Source organism: Onychomys torridus, chromosome 14 (assembly GCF_903995425.1).
Source record: "Onychomys torridus chromosome 14, mOncTor1.1, whole genome shotgun sequence".
NCBI classification, from domain to species: Eukaryota; Metazoa; Chordata; class Mammalia; order Rodentia; family Cricetidae; genus Onychomys; species Onychomys torridus.
This window is the reverse complement of record NC_050456.1, coordinates 48,343,606-48,367,008: the sequence shown is the minus strand read 5'-3', so window position 1 is coordinate 48,367,008 and position 23,403 is coordinate 48,343,606. Positions and strand designations below refer to the sequence as shown.

General features: G+C 44.4%; 1 protein-coding gene across 2 annotated transcripts in view; it reads right to left on the bottom strand.

Moving 5' to 3' along the window:
• Rad51b (RAD51 paralog B) overlaps positions 1-23,403 on the bottom strand; it is a 754,045-nt gene that overhangs the window by 221,272 nt on the left and 509,370 nt on the right. The window contains exon 1 of one of the 2 annotated variants that reach the window (XR_004946474.1): positions 18,806-19,065. The exons of the other annotated variant lie outside the window; for it this stretch is intronic. The gene's annotated coding sequence lies outside the window, so the exon portion shown is untranslated. Of the gene's footprint in view, positions 1-18,805; positions 19,066-23,403 lie in introns of those variants that run through there. 2 annotated transcript variants of the gene reach the window in all.

Below are 23,403 nucleotides of genomic sequence, written 5' to 3'. Positions count from 1 at the left end.
ACCAGGCCATCAGCAGAAACTATCCTCTGAAGCACACATTTTTACGGTTGTTAAGTCGGGCTGTTCTGTTTCAGAGATCCTGCCCTCTCCTGAGTTTGGAGTGTTCCAGTGTGTGCATGTGGGCTGTCATCAAGTGTTGGGGTGTCTTCTCCAACACGTACACCTGCAAGGAGGCCTGGAAACTAATAAACTCTGAATCCTTTGTGAAAAAAATGTGATCACATGCAGTCCTGCGTGCAGCATGTGAAGTGGGCTCTATCTTTGAGGGTTCCAAGTATACTCGCAATGCCAAATGGCAACCTCCAGTTAGGTACATAAGACCAATCTATTTCTCTGGCGGTGAAATACCAGCTGAGGTAAAATACATAATAGTAAATAAGGGCATTCCCTCCCTGTAGTAAGGCTATTGCATGATTCAAGAAAAAAAAAAGGGGGGGAATGGTAGGGGATCCGTGTAGTGGCCTCAGTTGTTCATGGCTTCCACACTGGCATTTTTCCTTCTGCCTTTCATCTTTGCATGTCCAAACTTTTCATCCCCCACTGCCCTTTAAATAATAAATGAAAGGTTATTGTATTCCATGTATACGGGTGTTTTGTCTATATGTGTGTCTGTGTACCATGGTGTCAGTATGGTGCCTGCAGAGTCCAGAAGAGGGTGGTGGAGTCCCTGGGACTGGAGTTGTGAGCTTCTCTGTGATAATGGGAACTAAATCTAGTTCCTCTGGAAGAACAGCTGGACCATTGCTCACAACTATTGTAGACTGTGATCACAGGCACCAAAGCTACAGTATTTGATGGCAGCCATGGTCATGATCAGCTGCTTTGGGCTCTCACATCTTCGAGTATGCTCTAGATCTAAAACAAGTTCTCTGAAGCAAAAGATTGAATGAATAAATGTACAAAGTGGTGACCTACCAGAACCTCACTGACTTGTATCCATTTAGTTTCTCCCCCCGTGAGGGGGCTCAGAAAGAAAGCAGGCTTACCTCATCAATTCCTGCCAAGAGACTCAGCTTGGGCAGGACCCAAAGTCAAGCCATTGGTTCCAGCTTGCTATAGCATCATATGTTTTTCCTGGCCTGATCCAACTTCTATGAGGCTCAAAAGTGGAAAAGGAGCCATAGAACAGAAAGTGCTAGGCACAGGAGGCCTTCTCCAGGACGATGACACCTTCCAGGAATAATGCCTGTGTCCTCTACCGAGATACAGGTGTACCAGCATCTGGAGCAGGTCAGCCTGGCCCTCCTCCATGGTTGGCCAGGGCAGACAATGGGGAGCAGGACCTTGGCGTGTTGGGTACAAGCTATTCTGGAGGCTGCTTTTGGAGAGAACTGGTCCTGGCAGGCTCTGTCAGTTCCTGCAATACAGCCCAGCCTCAGGAAACAGTGAGTCTTGTCTTTGTGGCCTAGGAAAAGCAAGTTTGAATAGGCAGCCATGCGCAGAGGCAGGCTGGCACCGGTTCTTCTACTTTCTCTTCCCCAACTCCCATGCCAGGAAGGCTTCTTTTAACCCTGGTGATGAACACTTCCTCTTTCTCTTTTCTTCTTCTTCCCACCCACACCCCAGAGCTTACAATGGTGGAGGGTGAAGGCCAGAGTGAAAGGGGTTGGCCAAATTAACGTGGACACAAAACATTCTCCTCCAGCAGGGGCAGGTGGTTGCTTAGGCTGGATTTCTGCTCTCTGTTGTAGGATGACAATGTAGTGTGTTCAGCTGGGGAAACAGTGGCAAGAAGCAGCTGGGAGCCAGCTCAGCAGTAACACCTTGTATCCACCCACCCACGTTTTCCTGTCCTGTGAGCTTTTTATTTTTCTCAGTCTTTCCGCTGATCAGCAAGATTCTGTGGTTGTTGATGACTTGAGTTGTGGTGTACTTGTTGGACACAGCTGATCCTTTCATTTGTATGCCTGGTCCTACTAAGAAGCTTGGGAGAAACCCGAGGACGCTTGTCTTTCACCGTGGACCCTATTATCTCATTTCATCTGGAGTCTGGGCTAATAAAACCCATTGCTAAGTTCAACAAACCTTTCTCTAGCTCCACCAAGTAGCTGTGACAGTAATTCTGCATGCCAGGACTTTTCCTCCTTGTTGAAGACATAGAACAAGTTTTCTTCAAATGCTTGGAAGCCCAGGAGGGAGCTGCTTAGCCTTACATCAAATAACCCATGAGTCTTTTGAAAACTCCAAGTCTTCACCCTTCCCCAGGTTGAGCTGAGTACTCCAAGCTAAGGGACAGGAGGGCCGGAAATGCTTCAGACAGGAAGGTCTGTGGCTAAAGGAGGCTGTAAGATGAGGGGGGTTTGAAGCACACCCAGAGATCCTCGTAGGAATTCCCTGTCATTGTGTTGAAGGAAGTACAGGAAAGGCTGTCGGGGCAGCTGCTGTGTGTATCTGGATCTTACTCTGATTAGAATCTGCTTCATCAGTAGGAAAACCACTCTCCATGGAACACAGAAGCCTCAGCACCAGCGTGGCAGCCATGAGAGGCAAGCAAGGGATGAGTTTAAGGCATCTAAGTTGTCTTTCCAAAGCAGAGGTGCCCAGGCTACAGGAGTCATACAGTGCTGGAAACAGGGTGGAAAATGGAATGTTTCTCAGCAAGCATGAATTTCTTAATTTATTTCTAGTTGGCCAGCTTCTCTTCTTCCATAGGCATTCGGTAACAGGAAGTAAACTGGTCTAAATCCCCATGAAATGTAATGTTAGGTTCTAGGAAGAACTCCCGAGCAGATTTGTGCTTGAGGCTATAAGAGCATATTCTGTCACAGAATACTATGATGTTCTTTGATAGCACCTCTCTAATGGCTATCTCCAAAATGTTTCCTTCTAACATACTGGATTCTGGAATCTAGAAGAGAACATGCTCCTAAGGAAAACAGTTTTCTCAGGTCAGTGGGACACTCAGTAAATTATAGGATGATGCCAGAGTGAGATTTTCAACTCACTGCTTTTTCCTCAATATTTCATTATTCAAAACTTCAAGTACACAACAAAATTAGGAACTTTTGTAATGAGCATCTATAAAGCAATCATCTTGCTTTGTAACTAACATTCATTATCTTTGCTTTGGTTACTCCCTAGTTACCTATCAACTCATCTGCATATGCTACATTTCAAAGTAAATTGCAAACATTAGCTCATTTTTGCCTAAATACTTTCACATGCATAAAAGGAATTATAAGTTAAGATTTGTCCATACATCTTGGCAGCCATGTTGGGCTTTTCTAAGTGTACATTATGTGACTTGAAAGCATTAGTGATTCTTCCCAACTATAATAGAATTAGAGAGAATAGTGACTATACACATATGGTATTCTATAAACTCAATCAGTAAAGCTGCATGTTTTATTGAGAAATACTTTACAAGCAATAAAATTTATTCTTTTTTTGTTTTGTTTTGTTTTTTAGAGCTGAGGACCGAAACCAGGGCCTTGTGCTTGCTAGGCAAGTGCTCTACCACTGAGCGAAATCCCCAACCAAAGTTATTCTTAATATAGGCATTTAATCCATAGATTTCCCTTTGAATGCCACTTCAACTATATCATGTAAACTTCGGTATATTACACATTGTTTACATTTTCTCAATTTTCTAATTTCCACTGTGACTTATTATTTGGTCTGTTGTTTATTTCAGAATATGTTTCTATGTGTTTTTAACTGTGTAAGCATTTCAGAATTTTCTTAATTTCTACCCGTTATTGGTTACTAACTTCATTCCATTGTAACTGAAGAAATTTGTATGATTTCAGTTCTTTCAAATGTTCTGAGACTCACTTTATACCCCCATATACAGTTTATGCCAGAGAGTGCCCCATTCATACCACAGAGGGAAGTGTATCTGCGGCTGCCTCAGGAAGTGATCTACAGACACCTGCTGAGCATTTGCTCAGTTCACAGAATTCTTCAAACCTGTTTCTTTGCTGAAATTCTGCTTAACTGATCTCTCTATAATTGAAAAAGAGATATATAAGTCTCCTAACATTACTCTTGAATTAGCAATAGAGTTCTCCCTTCCAATTTGTTTTTGTTTCACATATTATTTTAGGGCTTAGTTTTTAGATGCATATATATTACTAATAGCTAAGTACTCCTGATGGAGAGAACTTTTTTAATTAATTTTTTTCATACAACATATTTTTATTGTTTTCCTCTTCCCTCAGCTCCTCCCAGACCCTCCCCATCTCCCTACCCATTGAATTTCATGTTGTCTCTCTTTCAGAAAAACAAAACAAAACATCAAAACCCCACAAAACCCAAAAAACCATGAATTTTTGTGTTGGCCAATTACTCTTGGTCATGGGGCTTGTTCTGGAGCTGGTTGACATACCCAGTGATGCTCCATTGGAGAACACTGATTTTCCCTTTGCCCCCAGGTATCAACTGCAAATAACTTCTTGGTTAGGGGTAGAACCCTATGTCTACTTCCCCTTTAAGCCAGGTGTGATGGTTCATGCCTTTAATAAACAGAAGGCTCATGAATTGGAGGCTAGCTTGTGCTATATAGGGAGACCCTGTCTCTCTATTACATTACAACAACAACATATCTACTTTTGTTTCTGGTAGTGTGTGTATATGTGATTTTTGTTTTTTTTGTTTTTTCCTTAAAGTTTATTTTCTGTTATATTCACATGTTTTTTCTTTTCTCTCTTTTAAACATTTTTAGTATAGTATATACTTTTTAATCTTTCTACTTCTAACCTTTTTGTGTCTTTCTATAGGAATCATTCTTTAGAATCAAAGACACAAATAGGTTGCAAGTACAACCACTTTCAACTTACAAGTAAGTATGAACTATTTCATCATTATCTGAAGCGGGGGACTGCACTTTGTTGCAATATTTTTGTAGGGGACAGCAGGTGAATAAAACTGACCAAATAAACAAGACACCGCAAAAACAGGGCATCAGCACATGGAGCACTCTGGACACCCAGTTAGGCAGGCCTGCCCTCCCAGATCCTCCACAGACCCACAGGAAGCGGAGCTGGATTCTCCAGTCTGGCCTTGCTAGAAAACACGGCCAAGGCGAGGTAGCTCCATAGTCAAGGGTCACAGAGGAAAGCTGTGGTTGTGTGATTGTTACGGTAAAAAGGTGCCAGGAACTCAGAGAGCGTGTCTTGAATTCCGAAGCACACATCCCTGTTACATCATGCTTGGGCCACATGGGACTTTCTTTAGTCTCACAGGAATTGAGTCAAGGAAGGCAACATGTTTCTGTGTAAAGAGGCTGAAGTATGGGCTGGACACATCCAAACACAGCTGGTCAAGGGGGACTGGCTTGTGTAATGTACCACATCCCTGGCGGTGCTGCCATGGGTGGAGCACCAATGTAAGGAGTCCACGTGCTCCTTCTTCAGATTAAGACCTAGTACCACAGCATCCTTATTATTTCCCTAAAGCCCTCCTCTAGTTGAGAAAAGGTCAAAGGACAAGAAGGGAATAATAGAGTTCAGTGGGAAGAAAGGAGGGAGGGAGGGAGAGAGAGAGAAAAAGCCCATTCTTTCTCTATAAGATGGAGGAGAGCTGGAACTTTATTTCCATGTAGTCAGCATCACCAGAAACCTATCTGTTTAGACTTTAATATTTTTAATGAGATTGTGTCCAAATCTCATACTATATACAAACACAGGGTGACTCATTCATGAAGTATTATGGGAAACTCACAGTACCTTTAGCCCATAGAACTAGATCTCCATGCTAAAATAATTCAAGAAAGGGGGATCTGCATGAGAAGGCCTTAGAAAGAACTCAGAAGAGCTCCACAGCACCTGACTGGATATGTATGGAATTTAACTGGGAAACCACCAGATTGTTATAATCTGGCAGCTTACTCTGAGCACCAGAACTCTTGGCAGAGTTTGGATAATCAGTGCTGAGAGCTAATGTTAATTCATTAAGCTCTCTTTCTGTGTGCCCAGGACTAGGGCATGTGACCCTCATATCAACCGTAACAGGTAAGTATTATTATACTTGTTTTACTAATGAAGAAATTGGCATTGGTTAAACAAGTCTAGTGATAACAGATGGGAAAGACTGGCTGGCTCTCCATGCCTAGGACACTTACTTATAGAGCCCACCAGCCACTTATAAGCTCTGACTTTAGGGGTGCTAGGAGATGTCTTATTCAAACACCCACCCCCAACCAATGACTCTGATGTCAGCATTTTGCATTAGAATACTACATTTGGATTTCAGCTGCACAAAGAGGCACCCCACCTAGTTAATTCACATGGATCACTAGCGGAATATGTTCTCTCAAGTCAGTTAGTAGCTTCCCTTACATGGAACATGAAGCCTTGAAATTGAGAATTAAAATGAGCCAGGCAATGGTGGAACACACCTTTAAGGCAGGCAGATCTTTGAGTTTGAGTCTAGGCTGGTTTACAAAGTGAGTTTCAGGACAGCCAGGGCTACACAGAGAAACCCTGTCTTGAAAACAAAAAATAAGTAGGTAAATAAGTAAAAATAAGATGACTATGGGCTGGGATGTGCAGAAGGGTCTTTTGTGGGGTTCTGCAGTTTGTCACTCGGCTCCCAAAGGAGGAGTGGAGGGGTTAAAGTCTTCCTATTGTGTCCCATGTTAGGGACCCTCTAAAGATCATAATTTTATAAGCCTTATATTTAAAGTTGACTTGAGGACACTATAGGACTATATGACTCCTCGTCTTACGGAAATAGCTTTAGGTCTTTGCACTTATATAAATACCACATGTTCAAGATAGGGAGCTGGGAGAAGAAAGCAAACCAGCCCCTTCTCAGCAAATCTGTGAGGAAAATCTTCATGTCTAAACTAAAGAAGCTGGTGGCATGGCATGGGTATGCATGTTTCTTATTTGAGTTCCCTGGAGTGAGGGCTAGCTCAGACAGTCTAATCTTTGAAAGACCTTGAGGGCAGAGAATGTCTTTCTGAGGTTAGCCTCAGTCCATAATCCCTTGGTAGGATCTTTCCAGGTAGGCACTCGCCTCTTGAAATGACGTATAGCATAGCAACCTGGGGCTTGGCCTAGAAGAGGAGGCCAACAGGGTGAAAAGCCCTGCTTTGTTCCCTAGAGCCTCTATCTTAAATAACTCAGTTTTTCCTGAATCATGTTTTAGAAGCAAATTAGCACAGGACAAAGTTCTACCCAAGACAAGAGTCTGCAGGGATTTCCTTTGCTGCTCAGGCAGCCTCCCTAATAGGAGGAGGAAGAGGGATGTGTGGGAGAAAAGGACCCTATTGACATCTCAGATTCCTAGGTCTAGACAGGCAAACAGGGGAACCAGTCAGTACTCCTAAGAGGCAATGGAAGGATAACAAGAGCAACAAGGAGCTGCTGGGACAGCTCAGTCTTCTTGAAGCTCAACTGTTGGATCTCTTTCATTAGCACAAGATAAGGGAGTTTGAGCCTGAGCCTGGAGACAGATGGGGGTAGGGGTCAGGGGTGGGAACAGGCGTTAAGTACTTCATTGTTCTGAGTTTGGATTTCTTCGGTCACCTGTAGTTTCCTGAGTCATCTCTGCTTTAATATATATATTGTTGCTTTTGTTTGTATTACACGTGTTTACCTTTGTGAAGCTGTGTTACTGTGTCTGTCCAAACACCTGATGGTCTGATAAAGAGCTGAACAGCCAATATCGAGGCAGGAGTTTTGTAGAGCTGGGGCTCAGTCCTAATACTTTGTGCTCACTAGGCAAGCACTCTGCCAACTGAGCTAAGACCCTAGTCTGATAATGATTTTTGGTAATTAAAAATAAAATATTTTAAGTTTTCCTGGTATAAATTTAAAGAACACAGAATTTCATTTTAATTCCATCATGCTTTTGACTGAATGTCTATATGTTCATACCACAGAATACTGTGTTTCTGTGAAAAGTGATTAATAACTATATATACATACATATATATGGCAAGGATATCTGCAATATCCAAATTACTTTAAAAGCAAGCCACATAACAGTACATATAGTTAGTACAAACAGAGAAAGCCTGTATATCTAGGGAGGGTTTCCCTCTTGCTCTATGTTATTCTATATTGTCTGATTCTCTTTCCACACCTTATATGCATCACATTTTGTTTCCCGCTTCAGAACAAGCAAATACAAACCTCATCTCCCTTCCTCAGGTAGAGTAAGGCCAGTGGAAGGGAGTGAGAACCCTGCCATATTCGGTCAGTAGTCAAGCCAGGATACTTAATTTGCTCTTGCCAGAGCTTGCCTGTGGAGCAGGCCGACTCCAGCCGAGGGCCACTGACAGCTCTCAGGCCACAATGAAAACACAAGACCTAAAAAGGACAGACACACTTTGCAATTATATAAACCCATATTTACAAGAAGTATAAGCAATGGTTACTTAGAACTGAATGACTTATTTAATGTTATATTCATTCAACAAATATTTACGGAGTACCTCCTATGTCCTAGGTACTGAGCTAGACATTAGGGAAAACAAAGACGAATATGATGCCGCCTCTGCCCATAAGCAGTCAAAAGGTCCGGCTTTGAAGTAACCCAGAAGGCCTCGGGAATCCAGAGATGACACATGCTTTACAAAAGCACTGGCTTCTTGTTTCCTTGCATAGGGTGAGCAGCAGTCTCGGGATTTAGTGGCTTCTATGCCTGTACTTCTGGCCTTTGCAGATTAATGTGAACAATAGATCAAAGATGTTCTCGCAGTGCGTATGGACCATATAGCTAAATAACATCAAGGTCACACAAGCAAGGCCCTTGCATAGAAAGCAAAAGTTGATGGATTACCATGTTTATTTTTTGTTGTTGTTTATTTTGAGACAGGGTCTCTCTATGTAGCCTTGGCTGTCCTGAAACTCTCTATGTAAACCAGACTGACCATGAACTCACAGAGATTTGCCTGCTTCTGCTTTCCAAAGCTGGGATGAAGGGTGTGCACACCACCATGCCCAGCCCCATTATCATGTTTTTAACATTTTTGAGCACCACCACTGGCTCCCTGCACTGATTTTTCACACCCTTCAGCAGGACCTTCCCCTTGGGGGCTGGCTTGTTGCCCCAGCATCCCCTCCCCTCCTGATCATTCCTGAATCTGACCCTGTGGGAAAAACACCAGGCTACCTTTATTTGAACTGTCTGCTCTCTCTGAATTCTGAATGTGGTCTGTTCAGAGGCTCCACTCTCGGCCTCAGGTATAAGAGTTCTGCTATATGCTTTTAGAAGCTCTTGACTGCAGCACAATGTGGGGGGCTCTTGCTCAGTTTGATTCTACTAGGTAAGCCATTCTAGTTATAATACTGAAATTCTGCCATTTCATTTGACAAATAGCTGTTACCTCTAAGTCTATAAATGGCCCCGTTGCCGCCCAAATCCTAGAATGTCTGATACAATCCAGCAGTAGTGTGTATGTGTGAATTGACACCAGAATCCACCCTTTTTTCTCCAAGTCTTGGCATCTGTTCTGAATGGTCCCTTCCTATACAGTCATTCACGTTCTTGCTATCTTCCTGCCCATCACACTGCATCGTGGTCAGTGGCTCTGAGACTTAATCTGCCCAGACTGGGAAAATAGTATTTTATTCGTCTTTGTCTTTTCCATAACCTAGCCTGGCTGATGGCTACTAAGTGTCGGCTTGCTGTATGACCTCATTTCCCAAACCATTACTAGATTCATCTTATTTACTTGATGCTACTTTTGAACTGGAAAGAATATTTTACACCCCATCACTCACTGATGATTAAGTGAGACCAACTCGGAAAAGGCCGTGTTTCTGTAGTAGAAGCAATGACATCAGGGGCTTTCATCAAGTTCAATATGTGACAAAGAAGCCACGGAAAGGATGGCTAATGAAAATCCCAGAATGCTTTTTTAAATTGCTTTCAAGTCAGTATGGTTCTAAATACTTGATTTATTTACTTAACACATGTATGTATATGAGTGTTTCTGCCTGTGTGGGAAATAAACTTGGGTCCACTGCAAGAGCAGCATGTGCTCTTACATACTGAGCCATCTCTCCAGCCTTTTCAGTCAGTATTTTTAACTCACTCTTCATCTGAACCTCTGTAGAAAGCCTGATGTAGGTTTCCGGCCTTTTCCCTTGTTATTGTTGTTGAGACATAAAGCAAAGGCCAACAGGAAAGCAGGAAGAAGAGCAAACACACAAGGGGAGGAGAGGCAAAGGAAAGACAGACCTGGAGGGTCAGGACTTGGCTCTGCCCAGTGGGAGGAGAGAATCATCAATTTGATGATAACGTTTTCAATACCGATCCAGATCCAGAGCAGGGGTGTGGTGGGGGAACAATGTGGACAATGCTAGAAATGCTTCTCTCCAGGGTACATGCAGTCCCTCTGTATCTCCCCTTCTTCCTTTTTTTCTGGATGGACTTCTTAGTCACACTCAAGGGGATTCCTTCCATATTGCGGCAAAGATGGCCCCCAGTAGCTCCATGCTTACATAATTCTACCAACCTCGTCATCCTTGTTCAGCTAAGTCTTGGGTTTACTTTAATTGGCTTAGTGTGTGTGCACCAATTACTGCAGACCAATCTCTGTAGAAAAGGAATGTGATCCTTCTGCTGGTCAGATGTGGAGCCAGTGGTTCAACTAGCCCTGCCTAGATACACAGGTTGAAAATTGAAGAAGGGTGTTTCCTTACAGGAAAACCATGGTTGCTCGAATTAAAAGAAAGGGCAAAGAGATCAAGGGCAAGAAAAATGCCAGGTGCCCATGGCACTGTTTATGGAGCAAGACAACCTACAGGCGAAGAAATGTCTCTGGCAGTCTGCCTCCTTCCTCTACCACTTACTAGTTATTTTTGCTTTAGGACACATCTTCATCTTGCAGCCTGTTTCCCCATTGTATGTTGAGGGTCACAGCACCCATTTGCAAGCGTTATTGTGAAAACCATCTCACAGTGTATTACAGGGATGTGCTCCCACAGCTCTTACGTGTCTGACACAAAACTGGCAGCTGTTATTGTTGATATCACTGTTTCTTGGGGATGGCAATAGAAAGCACAAAGGCAAGAGTGGAAATGGCCAGGACAAAAGGTGCAGTGCCCTAACTCTGATGCCCAGTGCTCTAGGGTCTACTAGCACTGGAACAGCATCCTTGTCTCCAATTCTCTAACCCTTCTTCGTCTGACCACATCTGTGTCCACTCTGCTCCACACGTTTGATAGGATGGATGGTCCCATCATAAGTCAATCACCTTCTCTACACCTGCCTATTGAGTTGAGGGAAGCTGCCATTTCAGGTTTCTTGAATGATATTGCCTGAAAATGGCCCATGTCCATTATAATTTAAAGTCAGAAGGGTATAACTAAGAAGGCTAACTTTCATTACTTTATTATCTCTGGCCTGGTGTTACAGACCAGGTCGGGATTCAGGAAAGTCAGTTAATGTTCAGACATATTTGTAGAATTGAGTCTTAAGTTGGGGAGTGCTAAGAATCACAGTCACTAGCAATCTTGCTGCCGAGTTTCTTCATGTATGAATGTGGAGGTGGGGGTAATGGTACTTACAAGATGTGATGATTGGGTGGGCTATCCATGCGAATCATTTTAGTACCTCACAAATGTCTACATACTCAGTAAACATTTGGCTGTTGGTAAGCATTATGGTACTAGAGAGCAGTGATTTAGTAATTTTACTGATCCTTTCCAAATGAGAGATCCATTCTTCCTGAAGGAAGGGAGCTTTAAAGGGATCTGGCCAATATGCAAGGCAGAGTAGTACGTAACTGGAAAGAGAACTCTGCAGTTTCTTACCTCAATGTGTCCCTTTGTGGTAGGCCTGGGGGCCATCCTTTAAGGCTATGAGTAGAGCAGTACTGTGGGAACACATCCTGTACTCCTTTGCTGTTGCCTCTGGGCTCCATAATGAGTTCTTTGCCCAGCTCTGGACTTCATAAACAGCCATGAGAAGAAAAATTAGCCAAAGTTCAATTGCGTATCAAAGAAACCCGCGGAGCCAGAGAGCTCTCCCAGGACCCACACAGCTGCTTTGTCTACTGCCAAGCCATGGCCCTAATGCATGGATACGCCTGTCAGCCAAGAGCCAAAGCCACAGAGCTCTGCTAGTCCAGTTAGCCTTGGCATTCTGATACAACAAGGGAACTATGATTTGGGTTGCTGTCTCATTGTCAAGGGTAAAGACAGAAATACCAACCCCATCCATAAACCAGTGTATTAAAATCACTACCATGCTCTCCCAACTCTCCCCCCTACTGCGAGAACAGGACTGTTGCCTTGTGTGATAGAATGGAAAAAATACCAGTTTCCCCCACTGGTTGATTCCTGATCTCTTTGTGGTCATCCTTTCCTATGAGCCTGACTTGGATTGTCCAGTTTCTATAGCCATGTGTGGACTAGCCGGGGTCTGTCTCAATCTGTCTGTAAAGGGAAAGAGTCCATGGTTCAAGTGCTATTTCTACCTCAGAGTGCAGACAGAGGGACTCAAGGTTCTATCAGTGAGATTTGCTTGTTTCTTCAAATGGTGGGGCTCCTTTCCAGCAGTTGTGATGCTTTGGGCTCCAAAGGGGCCTCCAATCGGAATCCTGAAGTTACATACAGTAGCCTGTCATCCCTAGCCTAGTCTATTTCATGCAAGTCAACCAGTGTTTATTGGGCACTTGTTCTGTGTCAGGCACTGGGATTTCACTTAAAGACAGGGGCAATGGGGGCCAGAGGAAGTCCCTTGTTTTGTGGTGGGTGTCAAGAATGTAGGGGAACAGAATCACCAAGGCTTGGCCATGGGCTCAACATTGAAAAGTTCTAGGAAAGACTACATACTGCAAATTCTCAGTCAGAACATAGCAAATTATGAGTGTCTGTGGATTGCTAGAATGTTCTAAATCCACCCTACTAAACACATGTTTATTCTTAGAAGCACAAAAATTAAAAATTAATTTTAAGTTAAAAAAATTTTTTGACAAGGAAATGCAATCTTTACAAAGTGATTTATCTAGAGCTGGGCAAAGATTACTGTATTGGATCCTAAAAGTGGCCGATACCTCAGAATTCCCACTTGGTGCACTACCATCAGACCACCCTGCCATCTAATAAAAGGAATGCCATGTCTTGGCTTTGAGCACTGGAGAACAGAAAATGTGACAGGTCAAAATTTCACATTCCCTAGCTTTCTGATTGCTTGCAAATCCACCCGAGGCTCATATATCACTCCCCTCTGCCGTCAGCGTCTGAGTTTGTTTGGTCGTCATGTAAGTGGTGAAAACTTAAAAGCCATGCTGATATGTCCAGCATGTGGGAAAGCACTCCCAGGTTCTCTCTGCCCCAAAACATCCAGAGGCCCATGTATAGGCTCTGAGACACCCAAACAGACCAATCTGTCCACTCGTGCACATATCCAACACCATTAAACACGCCTTTGAAAAACAGCATGCTATGTACAGACTTGCTGGGAAGCCACAGGCTGAGTTCTCAGTCACTAGCCAAGGAGAGATGAGATCCAACCCATCCCTAGACCACAGGAAAAAATGCTTTCAACCACAGAGCTGGCTGCAAAAATATTCTTTTTGTAGGAAACAAAATGTTTCCAGCCTTGGGATTTTTTTTTTTTTTTTTTTTCTTTTTGGTCCTTTTATTGCTATTGAGTAGGAAAGGAAAACGCTTAAGCAAGAGGCCAAGTAAACATCTGAGAAAACCAAAACCAGGTCCCTCTGCTGGAGAGCATGACACGCGGTGAGTGAGCAGTTCACTGGGCGAGGCCAGGTCCTTGGGCAGCTCTGGGCCAATACTAACTCGGGCAAACCTTCACGTTTATGGTTTGATCCTAGTTCACTGTAGCTCCATTTACTAAGTAGACTTAGACAAGTTGCTTTACTTTTCTGAGCCTTGGTCTGATATCAAGTGTGACTATGAACAATAGCATGTGTCACTAAAGATGTGGGGTGGGGCAGCGGTTATAGCTCCACGGTGGGTGAATGTTTACATGAAGCCCTGAGTTTGACCTGGAGTAAAAGAAGAAAAGGAGGAGAGGATGATGATGATGATGATGATACACATAAAAGTTATGGGGTCGGCCAGGCAGTGGTGGCACACGCTTTCAATCCCAGCACTCGGGAGTTCAAGGCCAGCCTGGGCTACAGAGTGAGTTCCAGGAAAGGCAGCAAAGCACATAGAGACACCCTGTCTCGAAAAACAAAACAAACAAACAAACAAACAAAAGTTACAAGGTCTGGGGAGATGGTTCAGTGGGTAAAGAGCCCGCTGTGTCAGCGTGAGGACCTGAGTTCATATCTGCAGCACAGAGAAAAAGGTGGCACATGCAGTAGTGTGTGCCGAGTGTCTGGGAAACAGAAACAGAAGTCCATGGTGCTACTTAGTCAGCCAGTGAGTTCCAGGTTCAGAGAGAGACCTTGTCTAAAAACTAAGATGGAAAGAGATTGAGAACGGCATCTGGAACTGACTTCTGACCTTCACAGGTACATATGCACCATATGTACACACACATACACACACACAGTCACACATTGCCTAGTACACAGTTGGCACTTAAGTGTGATTTATTAAGATAGGTTCAGTAACTCTTACAAGTCACTAGAGAACTATTGTCACAGACCACCAGAACCCAAAGGTTCCTCAGAGAGGAATACTCTAACTCCTGTGTTATATAAATGAGGAGGCAGTCCTGGAGAGATGAAAAGGTCTGATTAAGTCATCCAAGTAGCAGAAGGCTTGTGGATAGGAAGCAAACAGTGAAGAGACCTAAAGTTACTTCCATCACAGAATATACTATCTATAATATATATATTATGCACATGCTATCAGCTGGCAGTGGATCTCAGACTTTGGGTACCTAAAATCTACCCAGGAACGGAGAAATTCAGGTTATTTTTTTCGGGGTGGGGCACATCTTCACATTTGCTGGGTTTAGCCTGGACAGACCCCAGAGTGTGAACTGTCACATGCTGTGCAAAGAGGCTAAGCAAAACTCCTCCGATCACCTGTCCAGAAACATCACACAAGGAAGTCACCAGCCACAGAAACAGCTGAACCATAGGATTGCATGATATGGCTTTGCACAAATAAGCTATGTGGCAAGTTCCTGAAGACAGTGAAAAACATTTGTTTGTATAAAACAGTGTAGAAAGCAGGATAGGAGATGGAGTGTGACATGGCAGCTTCATCGTAGAAGCAGAAAATGCCACCACCTTCAGGACCACTTCTTTCTCTTACAGAAGCGTAAGTCAGGACTGGAAGGAAGGCTCAGTGGTGAAGAGAGCACACTGCTTTTGCAGAGGACCCGGGTTCAGTTCCCAGCACACTGGGCAGCTCACAACTGCCTGTAACTCCTGCTTCAGGGGATTCAATGCCCTCTTCTGGATTCTGCAGGCACTGCACACATCTGTATAAGCCCATACGCAGACAGACACACATGTACACATAATTAAAAATAAAAAAATCAAACTCTTTAAAATTCAGAAGAGTCTATGACTCTGTGTTATAGAAGAGTTATCTGTCCAAGATCACATATTTCATTAGAGTCAAACCCTGAATTTAATTTTAAACTATCATCTTTTTGGCAATGAAAAAAATCTTTCTTCCCATGATACCTAGAGATGAAGACAGTGCCTTTTGGATGTACAACTTATTTTAGAATCAATGAGTTCATCTTAACTTTTGAAAGAATTTGAAAGGCTATGTTAGCTTTCAGTGTATTCAAATGCTCCCATGATGCTTCTGGAGCCGAGTCATGCTGTAGGATTCCTTGCAGGCTGATGAAGAATGTGGTTACAAAGCCACAGCATCACACGACACAGTCAAATCTGTACACTTCTTCTGCTTCCTTTCATTAGGACTCTGACCTTTTAATAATAGTATTAAATATCCTTTTTAGTGGCTACTGTATTAAAGATTATGTGAATTTTCTAAAGAAAATCCAAACAAATGAGTAAGGAACTGGACTCAAGTCATTTTCAAAAAGATGGAGTTTTCAGCTATTACTTATAGTGACAGAGATGAAAATCTCTTAGAAATTTCTGAAATTTTTTTACCCCCAGAGTAGAATGGTGATTTTCTTTTTTATAATTTGAAAAATATTTTTTAAAGGTTTTATTTATTTATTATGTACACAGCATGTATGACTGCAGGCCAGAAGAGGGCACCAGATCTCATTATAGATGGTTGTGAGCCACCATGTAGTTGCTGGGAATTGAACTCAGGACCTCTGGAAGAGCAGTCAGTGTTCTTAACCTCTGAGCTATCTCTCCAGCCCCCTTGAAAAGTATTTTTAAAAATTATTTATTTTTATGTATATGGGTGTTTTGTCTTCATGCATGTCTGTGCACCACACACATGCAGTATCTATAGGCCAGAAGAGGGCATTGAATGCTCTGGAACTAGAGTTATATATGGTTGTGGGCCACTATATGGGTCCTGTGAATTGAACCTGAGGCTTCTGGAAGAGCAGCCAGTGCTCTTATATGCTAAGCCATCTTCCTAACCCCTATTTTTTTTTTAAATGTTGTATGTATGTGAGCTTGTGTGAGTTTATGTGTACCACATGAGTGCAGGTGCCTACAGAGGCCAGGGCATAAGACTTCCTGGGGGTGGTGTTACCTGATGTGAGTGCTGGGAACTGAACCCAGGTCCTCTGCAAAAGCAGTCAGCACTCTTAATCACTGACCCATCTTTCCAGCTCCAAGAAAGACGCTTATTTTCTCGGTGTGGTGCTAAAGGATCTGAGCAGGTATGCTAGGAGAGTTCCCCCATGCCTTCCTGGGAAAGGTACTCGAAGCAGTGGTGATCTGCATTCCTCAGGAGTCCCTCTGAGAGCTGTTATGATGCCATGGCCTGCTTCATGAAAACCAAGTGTGCCTTACAGCTGAGTGATGCCTGTCTTCATGAAAATCTCAGAACACTTGAACTAACTCAGTTCATTGAGTTAGTAACTGTGGCTTTAGAGAGTAATTATTATGATTTAGGCCAATCTTACAGTTATTAACATGGGACAAACAGTCCGTCCCCTCCTCAATTTAATGCACAGGTCTCCTCATAGAACAGGAGATTGTCCCTGAGTTAGGGACTCAAAGTTCATAACAAACTACAGAACAAGCCCTGCAGAGAACGCCGTGGAACTGTTCCTCTCCATGCCATCAGGGCAAATGGAGAATACCACTGCCTCCTCCACAGTGAACCCACTAAAGGATGGGAGCCTGCCATGCTTTCAGCAAGGGAGGGGCAGAGTTTGGACCTGCACACACAGATCCCTGAAAAACTTCAATGCCCCTTTTTCATGGGAGGCCCTGCTAGTTTCAATCCCCACCACCATAACCTCCCACCGCCACAAGACACAATTTCCAGTTATTAAAAGGTTTCCTGAACTTAGATCCATCTGGAAAGTTTTAGAAAAATCCTACAGGAAGGAGATGAGGCCAAAAGGGCTCCTTTTCTCATGCCAACCTGGAAGCGCTGCACAAAATCTTTGCCCTCCAAGGCAGCCAGCTCAGGAGCCCAACTTGCTGGGCGAGAGAACCACTGGAGATAAGAGCTGTCCTTTGGGGATCTGGAGCCTTACACAAACCACTTATCAAGAGCGGATGTTTTAGAGCCAGAGCAGTCTATGTCAACAGAGGAACAGGGCTCATCCCAGGGGAGAGTGGTCACACATGCTGTGGAAAGGGCTGAAAGGAAAAAGAGAACGACCAGGAGCTGTCTCCATCGCCAGGGCTGGGGGAATCAAGAAAGAGGCTCTGTTGTTGCTGGAGCCCAGAGGCTGAAGAAGGTCACCCAATTGGACCTTAGGCAACAAAGCGAACAGAGCCGTGGAACCCGTACAACTGCCTGAGATACTACTGGAGGCAGGGAGTTGGGGAGGAAGAGTTCATAGCTTCTTTGCACTTATCCAGGAGGAATAGAAAGAGAGCCTTGGAGGTAGGAATCATGAGGCTCAGTTCTCCTGTGGTTATTAAGCTGAGCCTAGAAGGCTGCAGAACACATCGGGGAAGAAATAAGCTACTGACCGGAATGATGTGCAAGACAGATTCTTGACTGCCAAGTTGTAGAGAGGTTTTTTTTTTTTTTTTAACCAAAACCTCGAAGCTGCAAATTCTCCAATTTTGCTGCTTACCATACCCCTGACCTGAGATTTGCCAGAATTGCCTGGGGCAAGAAGCATGCCTCCCCACAGGAGACCCCTCCCTGAGAGAGCAGGGGTCTGCTGCAGGGGCTCTTCTTTCCCCTCCCCCGTAGTTGGACTCTCCAAGCATTTCATTCAGATGGCTGTCTGTTGAGAAGCCAGAGCCCTAACAGACAATGGCCTGGAGGATAGAGAAGAAAACAATGGGTGGGAGGGAGTGGGCCGCGGGAATGGACAGGGGATGGTGAAATTTCTACTTAAGATGCTGTGCAAACACAAGGAATCCTTTTGGATCTGTAAACTAATTCCTGATAGGAGTCACTGAGGCCGGGTAGAAATGGAAGCAGCTACCCTGTCACACAAGCAGGGAACGAGTGCCCCAAGCAGTGCCAGCTCTTGCCCCCCCTGCCCCCCAATCTGTTCTTTCTCTAGTGCTAGCCTACTTCAGAGGGTGGTAGCCTCATCCACTCAGCCATGCATCAGAAACAACGCCCCTCCCTGCACGCACGTGCGCGCGCTCGCGCGCACACACACTCACACTCACACTCCTCCAGACGGCTTTTTCTGTGCTCGGTTGCTGTTGACCCTGCCTGCTCACTGTCTCATAGCTCTTACTTTTTTAGCCCCATAGCCACTGCCTGGGGTCAGGCCTTTATTTCTTTGCATTCCATTCCCAATCCCTCCAAATCCAAATGGCAAACTCTTGTCCAAGGAGTCCCTGTGAAGTACAAATCTGACGTCACAGCCTCCAGGGGGTTCTTACCTTTGCCTTGTCTTCAGCCAAAGCCCACCTTCCCCTCTCTTCTACCTACTGCAGACACGTATCTTCCCCAGGAACATGAGAGAAGGGCCCTCTGCAGTTTCTATCTCAGTGCCTTTACTCATGGCTTCCTCTATGTACTCGGCGAATACCAACACAACTTTTAAGATCTGTCTCCAATAGCATACTTTCCCCTCATCTTTTTCTGATCACCCCCTCCTGACGAGTTCCCATCATCCCCAGCACGGAACCTGCACTGAACTACTTGTTCTTCCTCCCTCAGCTGCTGCTTCTTCTGGACATACGTCTACTTCCTTCTCTTAGGAGTTCTCCTTCACTAAAATGGTTCTTTGGTCCAGAAGAGGGGCTTTGTTTGACTTCCTAGTCCCAGGGTTGGGCATCTATATCTACCTGGAAAAGATGCAAAGCACAGAAGGAAGAGGGAGAGAAAACAGAGGTGCCCAACAAGAACAGTTAGAGCCCCTGTCTAAGTAAAGACAGAGCATTGAGGAGGACCTGTGCTTATGGCTAGACGTACACAAACGACTACTAGAACAATTACTAATATTTCAATCAAGTTTGCTACCGAAGGCTTTACGGACATTGCCTACCATCTTACTCTGGTTGTTGCTGCTGTATCTGAGTACCACAGACTGGGCAGCTGATAATGTGCAGAAATGAATTTCAGTTCTAGAGCCTCGGACATTTGAGATAGAGGGCCTGTACCTAGTGAGGGCCTTTCTTGCACCATCACACCATGGAAGGACAAAGAGAAGGCAAGAAAGAAATAAAAATGGGGCCAAATCCACATTTTTATAAGGGACACATTAACCTAGCCACAAAACCTTATGGCCCAGCCACCTCTTAAATACCTTCTCTTAATAAAAGCACACTGTGTGCACGAGTGGGCACGTGTGCTGGTGTGCACACACCATGAAGACGACTGTCTCAAGGGTTTGTTCTCATCTTCCACTTCATCGAGGCAGGATCTCTCATCCCAGCTATTGCATTACATACTCCAGGCTTGCTGGCCTTTGAGCCTTGGGGGATCTTCCCCTTTCCGTTTCGCTGACAGAGTGCGGGATTGCAGATGCAAACCTCTGCTTCTGGCCTTTTCTGTGAGTTCCAGGGACAAACCCGGGTTATCAGGCCTTCATGTCGAGCGCTCTTACCTACTGCACCATCTCCCTACTATGGCCCTGTCCCACCTCTTCACACTGGAACTTAGAGTAACCATCAACTTTCCAACATATGCTTGTGGAGAGGCACATTCAAAGTGTAGCATATATTTTTTTTAACTGAGGAGAAGCAATCACATTTTAGTATGTTTTAATAGCTGGAAAGTGAGCAAGGCCTTAGCAGTGCTATGGGAGCCACTCATTAACGTATCTCTGTGAATTTTCTCAGGAAATACTTGGCCTCTGGACAAGAGCCTTGCTGTAAAGAAGCCCCAGAGACTGTGGCCCCTCTGAGACTAATATTCTGAACAGTGTCTTAGAAGCCTTGGCCTTCTCAAATCAATGGGGTGAAATGCTAATGGCTGTGAGCTGAGCCAGTCACAAGGATCTCAGAGCGGGTAGTGGGGATGGCAGACAAGGGCAAAGCCGGTGCCAGAATGGAGTCACACAAAGAAATCAAGGTCAGTTACAAAGAGGAGCCAAACATCCCAGAGTGGCTCAATATAGGTCAGTACATCCAGAGAGAACATTGTATAAATGGCTATTAATAAAAGCAAACCACTTGGTGTAAGAACAGCTGTTGAAGGGTTGGAGGCCATGTTGAATCTGCTAAACCTTTCATTTTCCATGAAGTACCAGTAAAAGAACACAGGATGGCTGTCACCTCATTCTCTACACACTGACTGAATCCCTAGTAGGGTGCTGGGATGAGACTTTCAGAAAACAGAATTTAAAGGTAAACCACAAAGTTGCTTGCTATGTGGGAAAATGACTTTTTAGGGCAAAAGTAAGGGCTTAGGCATAATTCATCTATCATTCTGTATTACCCATGAATTGCATTTATGGGGTTTACCATGGTCCCTGCCCATTCTCACTGGAGGACATCCTGGGCAGATGAGTAAAGGTCTGTCATAAAGATAGGTAAGACTTCACAGGGATGACCTTTCTTTCTTCATTGACAATAAGGTGCACAACAGTGATACTGAAGTCAATTCATGGAAAAGGTGTTGCAGAGGCAAGACCATAGCTTGGAAGCTGAGAGAGGAAAGGGCGGGGATTTCTCTGACCAAATGGTAAGATTCAGGGGTGATGCCTGAGAGCTCCTTCTCTCCCAGAACTCTTCTGCAGCACATGGAGCCATAGAAATACAGGAAATAACTCAGGGTTGCTAGACAGAGGTCAAAATAGCCTTCTCCAGGTAATAATAGATCATTCCCCTCTTTGAAGGAATAATTCTATCTAATACAATCATTTCAGGTGGTTACCCCACAGGGGTTGAATAGAGAAATTAACTCCAAGCGCATGCATGAGCAACCTCACATTAACATGGGATATAGTGGAAGATGAAGGTTAAGAACCCAGAGTGTAGATGAGGGAGTACATACGTGTGATTGGAGCTGGGTGCAAAGGAGAAGGAAAATTCTGGGCCAGAAGCCATGGGATTTAGAGCCAAAATTTAAGCTCTATAAACCTCAGTGTATTCACCTATAAATCATACCTAGAAGTGCCTAACCTATAGAGGTACTATGAGGCTTGAACAAGAGAATGCCCACAAAGAACTTAGAAGAGTAACTGGCCCAATAGAAAACCCCATAAATAGCTGGGATAATAAAGCAGAGTGACCCCAGGGCAGGGCTGAGGGAACCTTGGGTGGACAGCTCCTGATCCCTCCCAAATATACCCAGGACCTCAGTTCTGTTCTATGAGCTTTGTAAAGATGTATCTTCTGCGGTTCTGATGCGCAGTGAAGAACTCTGTTGGAGAGAGTTGCCTCATGGTTCCAGCCCAGGGTCTCACTGCCAGTTCTGGAGAGGAGCTTCAGAAAGTAGGCAGTGGGGTACAACCACCACAGGTTGGCTCCCCAAAGGTGTTCTCAACACCACAGTCCCTTTGGTAACAATAAAGCAGGAGACCTAGAGCCAAGCACACACAGTCTTTGTCCAAAATGCCAAGACTCCTACGCCCTGCCAAGCCCAGAAGGAAGACTTCCAAGAGGAGACCTTAAGAGGAAAAACCTCTGCTTCAAGCACTAAGGCAGTTGACAGAAGCCATTGACTGATTTAAAAATCTGGAGAAGGCTGGGGACAGGGAGATGGCCAAGAGGGCGAAAGAAAGAAAGGAGTACGTCAGCTGAAAACTCCAAATTATATAAAGCAGCAGAAATTGGGAAAGCCCCATGACTGATATTGCTCCTGACAACCAATCATGAATTTGATAATGTGTAACATATCATAAAATGTTATGGTAACGTAAGACTTTATAAATTCAAACCGAATGCCAGAGACATATTCATTTACCCTCACACTTCCATCATGGAACTCCCTGTCTGCATCCAGTCCCTGCCTCCTCCAACTCTGTAAGCTGTATAGATGCTTACACCCCACTCCAGACACCCCTCCAATCGGTGATCTCAGGAAGGACGAGAAACGCAGACGAGCACCGGAGCCTGCCAGAGCACTGTATGGATTCTCCGCGGCAACAGCGGCCAGACCGCAGTGGGATGACCAGGAACTGCTTCAGTGCAGCGAGCTGTGTGGAACCACACGCCTAGACAGACAGAGCAGGGAGCTTCCTCACTAGCCATTGCCAGGAGTGTTTTGAAGCCAAACAATGCTAAGAAAAAGGGAAGAAAATAGCAAACAGACTCTCATCCCTACACGTCCCTACTCCTGAGTGGGAGGTGCTGTTCTCACGGGTAACTCAGTACCCTTTGCAGGTAAGTTAAATGCCGTTCTAGATCCAACTGCCCTTCAGGAAAAATCAGAGTGAAGGGGTGGGGGTGGGAGAGAGAGAGAGAGAGAGAGAGAGAGAGAGAGAGAGAGAGAGAGAATAAGGGCTATTAACTGTGACCCCAAAGAAACTTTAGATAGACTTCATTTTCCAGTCCTTCATTTAATTCCTACACTTAAAATTTTAAACAAGCCAGGCAGTAGTGGTGCACGCCTTTAATCCCAGCACTCAGGAGGCAGAGGCAGGCGGATCTCTGTGAGTTTGAGGCCAGCCTGGTCTACAGAGTGAGATCCAGGAAAGGCACAAAACTACACAGAGAAACCTTGTCTCGAAAAAAAAATTTTTTTAAACAATAGTAATACCAACAAAACCTCTTATATCTCAGACAACATGGTTCATGGCAAAAAGAACATGGGCTCTGGAGCAATAAAACATGTTGAATTGAATATAACTTATTTATCTTACTAACCCACTTCCCTTGTAAGATAGAGAAGATCTGTGTTAAAGGACTGTTGTGGGACTGATGGAAACCAGGCATATGGAAGAGTCAACCCTGCAGGTATTGTGCACAGGTTAACTCCTTCCCTCCGAGAAATAGCTCTGTCTGGAGCCCTGGGACCAAGTATGAGAGACCCTGAGATGGCAGAAAATGGGGGACACACAGGCTGCCTCCTGTCCTGCAATGCCTTTTTA